This window comes from Physeter macrocephalus, chromosome 8 (genome assembly GCF_002837175.3).
Source record: "Physeter macrocephalus isolate SW-GA chromosome 8, ASM283717v5, whole genome shotgun sequence".
Lineage (NCBI taxonomy): Eukaryota > Metazoa > Chordata > Mammalia > Artiodactyla > Physeteridae > Physeter > Physeter macrocephalus.
The window spans coordinates 10,044,568-10,052,522 of NC_041221.1; positions in this window are offsets into that span (position 1 = coordinate 10,044,568).

Here is a 7,955-nt window from a genome sequence, read left to right on the forward strand (position 1 = left end):
GCCTCTCCCGTCGCGGAGCACAGGCTCCGGACGCGCAGGCTCAGCGGCCATGGCTCACGGGCCCAGCCGCTCCGCGGCATGTGGGATCTTCCTGGACCAGGTCACGGACCCGTGTCCCCTGCATCAGCAGGCGGGCTCCCAACCACTGCACCACCAGGGAAGCCCATGGCAGGTGGATTCGTAACCACTGCACCACCAGGGAAGTCCCACCGTCTTTTAATTAAGATCACACACCTGGTCTCAGGACTTAATGAAGCTCAGGTTCTTGATGTCTCGTTGCAGAAAGAATTCAATGAGAGACAATGTGATAGGTAAGAAGTGGATTTATTTCGAGAGAAACACCCGCCGCAGACAGAGGGTGGGCCATCTCAGAAGGTGAGAGGCCCTGAAATATGGGGTGGTTAGTTTTTTTGTTTTTTTGTTTTTTTTTTGTGGTATGCGGGCCTCCCTTTGTTGCGGCCTCTCCCGTTGCGGAGCACAGGCTCCGGACGCGCAGGCTCAGCGGCCATGGCTCACGGGCCCGGCCGCTCCGCGGCACGTGGGATCCTCCCGGACCGGGGCGCGAACCCGGTTCCCCTGCACCGGCAGGCGGACGCGCAACCACTGCGCCACCAGGGAAGCCCCGGAGTGGTTAGTTTTTATGGGCGGGGTAATTTCATAGGCTAATGAGCGGGAGGATTATTCCAGCTATTTTGGGGGAGGGGCAGAGATTTCCAGGAATTGGGCCACTGCCCACTTTTTGATCTATGATGGTCGGCCTCAGAACTGTCGTGCTGCTGGTGGGTGTGTCATTTAGCTTATTTTAATGTATTACAATGAGTGTATGAGGCTCAATGTCCACTGGAAGTCAACTCTTCTGCCATCTTGGACCTAACTGGTTCTAACCAGTTTTTGTCATGTCCTATGGCTATGTCATCTTTTTTGTTTTTTGTTTTTGGCTGTGTTGGGTCTTCATTGCTGCGCACGGGCTTTCTCTAGTTGCGGCAACTGGGGGCTACTCTTCGTTGCAGTGCATGGGCTTCTCATTGTGGTGGCTTCTCTTGCCACAGAGCACGGGCTCTAGGTGCATGGGCTTCAGTAGTTGTGGCACTTGGGCTCAGTAGTTGTGGCTTGCGGGCTTAGTTGCTCTGCAGCATGTGGGATCTTTCCAGACCAGGGATCGAACCCGTGTCCCCTGCATTGGCAGGCAGATTCTTAACCACTGAGCCACCAGGGAAGTCCCTATGTCATTCTTTTGATGGTTGTGCCCTGCCCCCTTGCCTCTCATTTCAGTTTGTACCCTTCTGCTGCTGAGTATGGGATTACCAGAATTTGTTTATTTATACATCTGTTGATGGACATTTGAGTCATTTCCAGTTTCTGGCTATTTTGAAGAAAGCTGCCATGAACATTTACAGACAAGTCTTTTTAGTACACAAATATTTTTTATTTCTCTTGAGGAAATACCAAGTAAGGGAGTTTTGATTGTAGGTTTCGGTTGTAGATGCATTATAGAATGCATATGTCATTCACCTTTGTGACCCAGAGCACAGCGCCTTGAGCCCAAGCGTTATGTGAATTTCTTGGTCATAAACGAGAACTAATACCTAATGAATGTTTGCTAGGTGCCAGATACTCTTTAAAGGATTTTTCATTGATTGCCTTACTTAATCCTTCCAATGACTGTAAGAACTAAGTGCTATTTTTACAGAATTTTATTTTCAGCTGGGGGAATGGAGGCTCAGAAAAGTTAAGTGGTCGGCCCTGGAGCACACAGCTAGGAAGTTGTAGAACTAGGATTCAAACCCTCTTTGACTCCAAAGGGCAGGTTTATTTGTTCCTACTATTTTTGGTCCCTCCTCAAACAGTTAAGGCAGTTTAATTTGTGGGAAAATCCTTAAATTCTCCAGAGAGCCTCTGTGGGATCAGTAGAGCCTCTCTGGCCACAGACACAAGTCAGATCCTGCTGCGATGGCCTCCAAGGGTTAGCCCATAACCCTGGGATGCTGTATCATTTACTGTTGTAAATGATATACGGTTAAAAATAAGAGAATCATCAGCTGGGTTTAACATTTTTGCCTGCATTGTCCATGTTATCAATGTTTGGCTATTAAACGAATTCTCCATTGCCATCTTGTGGAAATTTAATTATCTGGCTCTTCACATGTTGATTCACAATAAATGACACTTCCACCATGTTCGTTGGCTATTCTGTATTCTGGAGCCTTTTTCTTGAGCCGTGGGAGTCTTTTGGGGGAAAAAAGAGATCTTGGTGGGATCCAGGGGTCAAGATTTTATATCCATCCATCTCCTCAAGTGGGCGTGAAATATAAGAGGGCAGTTGCTCCCAGGGTTCAGTGTGGCACACAGGGCCAGGATAAGGACAGGGTGGGCTGGAAATGGGGCTGACCTTGCTGGGATGCACTGGTTTGCTCCTATTGATGAACAAAATGTTGAAACACTTCTGCGGCCGTAGGTAAATAGATACTGCTCTGGCTCCTCCCCTGGGACACCCTCCTCTCCACTGCCCCCCAATCCAGCAACTAAAGGGTTAGTACCCGTCTCCACAGGGGACCCCCAGGACCCTGTTCCAATGTCTTGGCCACTGTCCGTTCCCACCGTTTAGCCCCATGACATGAAATTTTTAAGAAGTTAGAACAACTCCTGTTGTTCTAAAAATCATTTTCAAAACAGAAATGTACAGGCATTGGGTCAATCATATTTTTACCCCACTTTTCATTATTAAAAAACCCAGCAACCTGTTGTTTTATCCCTTCATGACGCATGCATGTGCTTTAGGCATAAACAATTGGTTAAAGTCTATTTCCAAGTTTTTCTGGCTGTGCCAAATCACAAGCAGACATTATAACACAGCAGTACAAGCACTGATTTTGGGGTCAGACAGCTTCACTTTTGATTCTTGGCTCTGCTACTTCCTAGCATGTGTGATCTCTGGTGAGTTATGGCGAGTCACACGACTTCTCTCTGCCTCAGTTTTCTCATCTGTAGAATGGTTATGGTAATATCTACCTCACAGTTGTTGTCAGGGAGAAATGAGTTAATGGGTGCAAAGACCTCACACCAGGCGCTCCCAAAGTGTTGGCCACTGTATTTCCATTGAATTCTTGTGGATTCGCTCAGTGATTGCTCCTTTCAGACATTTGAGGCTGTAGCTGTGAATTCCAAAAGAGCTTATTCTATGGCTTCAGACCAACTTTGCTGAAGTTGATTTTGGCTCCATGCTTTTCTGTCTTCATTTTTTGGTCAGAGATTCTTTTGCTAAGGATTAATTGATTCAAAATAGTAGAAAGTAAAGAGAAAACAGGCTTTAAAAATGAAAGACAAACATAATGCTTGAGTTTTGCATTTTGGTCTTTACTCTTTTTGCCTATAGATTTGGAGGGAAGCAGGCAATCACTGTGGGCCTTGTCTCTAAAATCAACTGAAGGCAAAGAAGTATGGCTTCCTGGGCAGAAACACTGCAAATTCCTTGGGGTTTGAATCTTTGATTTTATTTTATTTTTAATTTTTATTTATTTATTTATTTATTTTTGCGGTACGCGGGCCTCTCACTGTTGTGGCCTCTCCCGTTGTGGGGCACAGGCTCCGGACGCGCAGGCTCAGTGGCCGTGGCTCACGGGCCCAGCCTCTCCGCGGCATGTGGGATCTTCCCGGACCGGGGCGCGAACCCGTGTCCCCTGCATCGGCAGGCGGACTCTCAACCACTGCACCACCAGGGAAGCCCAATCTTTGATTTTAAATCATTAATGACAAATATCGAGATTCCTATTCTCCCCAGCCATTCTTTTCCTTGGTAAGACCGTATTTCTGAATTGAAATGACAGGCACAGCTATTTAAAAATTAATTAATTAATTTATTTATTTATTTATTTTTGGCTGTGTTGGGTCTTAGCTTCTATGTGAGGACTTTCTCTAGTTGCGGTGAGTGGGGGCCACTCTTCATCGCAGTGCGCGGGCCTCTCACTGTCGTGGCCTCTCTTGTTGCGGAGCACAAGCTCCAGACGCGCAGGCTCAGTAGCTGTGGCTCACGGGCCTAGTTGCTCTGCAGCATGTGGGACCTTCCCAGACCAGGGCTCGAACCCGTGTCCCCTGCATTGGCAGGCAGACTCTCAACCACTGCGCCCCCAGGGAAGCCCAGGCACAGCTTTTAAAAAAATTTTTATTTTATTGAAGTATAGTTGATTTACAATGTTGTGTTAATTTCTGCTGTACAGCAAAGTGACTCAGTTATACACACACACACAACACACACACAATATATACACATTTTTTTGTATTCTTTTCCATTATGGTTTATCACAGGATATTAAATGTAGTTCATTGTGCTATACCTTGTTGTCTATCCATTCTATGTATAATACTCTGCATCTGCTAATCCAAAACTCCAATCCATCCCTCCCCCACCTCCCCTCCCCTTGGCAGCCACAAGTCTGTTCTCTATGTCCATGTGTGGCTTTTTCTGTTTCGTACATAAATTCATTTGTGTCACATTTTAGATTCCACATATAAGTGATATTGTATGGTATTTGTCTTTCTCTTTCTGACTTACTTCACTTAGTATGATAATCTCTAGGTCCATCCATGTTGCTGCAAATGACATTATTTCATTCTTTTTTATGGCTGAGTAATATTCCACTATATAGATGTACCACATCTTCTTTATCCATTCATCTGTTTATGGACATTTAGGTTGTTTCCATGTCTTGGCTATTGTGAATAGTGCTGCTATGAACATAGGGATGTATGTATTTTTTCGAATTAGAGTTTTCATCTCTTCTGGATATATATGCCCAGGAGTGGGATTGCTGGATCATATGGTAACTCTATTTTTAGTGTTTTAAGGAACCTCTATACTGTTCTCCATAGCAGCTGCAGCAATTTACATTCAATTTACATACCAACAGTGCAAGAGGGTTCCCTTTACTCCACATCCTCTCCAGCATTTGTTATTTGTAGACTTTTTGATGTTGGCCATTCTGACCAGTGTGAGGTGGTACCTCGTTGTAGTTTTGCTTTGCATTTCTCTAATAATTAGTGATGTTGAGCATCTTTTCATGTGCCTGTTGGCCATCTTATGTGACAGGCACAGCTTTAAGGGCAAAAAGCTATATAGCAGCTTTCGTCCTAAAAGTGTCAAGAAATAAGATGGAAAGATAGGCTTTGTGAGGTGTGTGTGTGTGTGTATGTGTGTGTGTAGAAAAGAATAACACCAAAGAAATGGAAGCATTGAGCAAGAAATGGAGAGCAGGGAGCTTCCAGCTCAAATGCACAGCCCTCATGATGGCAGTGCATTAAACCACCGCTTCTTCCTTCATCCACACACAGACCCAAGGAGAAAGGGCTATAGATGGTAGATAAGGTTTTCTAAAAGATTATGACCATTTTCATATAAGAGTGCTTCCTTTGTGAACACCTATTCTTGGTTAAAAGTTCATTGGGTGTATCTTGGGGAAGACAGAGGAAGAAACTGGAAATATACCTAAGAAAAGGAAAGATTTTTTTTAAGTGATGATGATGGGAGATTATTTTCAAAGATGCAATTTCAGATAAGGTTTTCTTTGTTTTATGAAAAATAGTAATACAATGGAGGTCCCAGAGTCCTCTTTCTTTTTACCAGTATAATCTCGATGTCAGCTAAGGGTAGCGGTCCTTTAAGATCTACTTAAATTTGGCTCAAACCCCTGTTTCAATCATAGAAGAAAACCCATCCCCCTTTGGGAAGTTTTCAAAGCAAAAGATTATCTTTATGACATGTTAGTTTAGTGGAGAGAAAAACTATAATGATTGTATGTTTCTGTATACATATAGCATGCATATACACACATATCTGTTATAGTTGCTTTCACTCAATTGAAATAATTTTTAAGTTAAAAAGGAGGACTCAGCAAGGATAGGTAGGCAAACCAACCCTCTTAACATGGGTCTTTTTCAAAATAATTACAGCATTCATGTGGCTGAATTTGGACTGGTCTGATCTTGTCAGATTTGGCTCCACTGGGGTGTATTTGTTGTGTCAGTGAGTATTTATACTCTTCATATTAAGTAAAATTGGTGGCAGAGGTGGGATTCAAATCTGCATATTATGACATCCCGAAGTGGCACACACTCCGTCAGTCCAAAGTCATGGAGAGAACTGTGAATTTTATCTAAGTGCCTTTCCTCTGGTCTTGGTCATGTTCAATCCATAACCATCAGCCACATCAAACCTTATCATATCACTTCCCTCCTTGAAATCCTCCCTTTCCTGCTTGTTGCTTTTAGCATGAAGTCCAGACTCTTGTGTGTGTCTAAAAACGCTCTACAATGAGGCTGTGCTTTCCAGGGCTGGTCTTCTCTCTGCATTCGCCATCACACTTGAGCCATAGTTAATTGCTTTTTTAAAGGGTCCTACTGAGCCACTGTCCGTGCTATTCTTTCTCCTAGAGTGCTTTGGCTCATACCTAGAAAAATCTTTTTGTTCAGATCTTAGCCAAGACATCATTTGCTCAGTGCAGCATCACCTGACCAGAGCTCCCCTGCCCCCATCTCGTCTGTGTCCAGTGAGCCTCCCCTAGCCGTTCACACACTCCATTTGTTTAGAACCCTGATCACCCTATTAAATCATAACCCAAGGCTGTCCTGGGAAACTGGGTGACAGCCACAGAAATCAAGACTTCCAGGAGGAGCGAGTGGTTAAGCCCATCAGGTCACTCTTTAGTTCTCCTATTTGACCAGCACAGAAGAAGAGGTGATCCAGGAACTGTAGTGACTACCGTTGCAGCCGGCTGGGGTCTGTGATCATGCAGCTGTTCCTGAACTTTCACTTGGTTTGCTTTGCCAGGGCTGGGAAATGGTGGGCACTACCAGAACTTGGTGATGGGCTTTCCAGTTCACTTTCTTTACCCGGCTGGGGCGGTGGTGTACCTGTCCATGCCACCCCCGAACCCAGAGACACCTCTGTAACTGATTCTTTGTTCTATAACCATTGTGCTCTTACATTATGCATATTCCTTTACGAAACGTGTCAGGAGAACACAGAATCATGGATGACACTGGATGAAATGGGAATCTGTCAATTAAGGAAACTCTTGTGAATATATTGAGGCAAGAAATTCAGTTCATGAGGCTGGACTATGTGGCCCCATTTGCTCAAAAACATATTAACAAGTTGTACTTAAATGTGATATTTCTAACTCGGTGGTTGGCCCTGTAGGTCAATGTGTGGTCTCCTTCTTGTTCTATCTCAGCCACACGAGTGTCCTTGGCTGTGGCCCGGACACACCGCATGTGCCCTTGCCTTCTCTCTTTCTGTTCTCTGCCTGGCATGTCCTCCCTCCGTCTCCATGTATGACTCACTTAGGTCACCACCTTCAGATGTCTTCTCAAGGTCATCTTATCAATAAGGCCTCCCCTGACCACTCCATTTAAAATGGAACTCTCTCCCTCAAAATTAAACATAGAGTTACCATACGACCCAGCAATTCCACTCATAGGTCTAACCCCAAGAGACAGGAAAACATATGTCCATGTAAGAACTTGTACACAAATGTTCACAGCAGCATTACTCACAATAACCACAAAGTGGAAACAGCCCAGATGTTCAATCAACTGATGAATAGATAAATAGATGGTGGTCTCTCCATACTGTGGAGTATTATTCATCCACAGCAAGGAATGGAGGGCTGACACAGGCTTCAACACAGATAAGCCTTAAAGACATTATGTGATTGAAAGAAGCCAGACACAGAAGGCCACATATTGTAGGACTCCATTTATATGAAATGTCCAGAACAGGCAAATCCAGAGACAGGAAGGAGATCTGTGATTGCCAGGGTCTGGGGAGAGGGGGTAAAGGTGAGTGGCTGCTAATGGGTATGTTTTTTTTTTTTTGGTGGGGAGACTGGGTATGAAAATGTCCTGAAAGTAGATTGTGGGTTTGGTTGCACAACTCTGTGAATACACTAGACACCACAGAA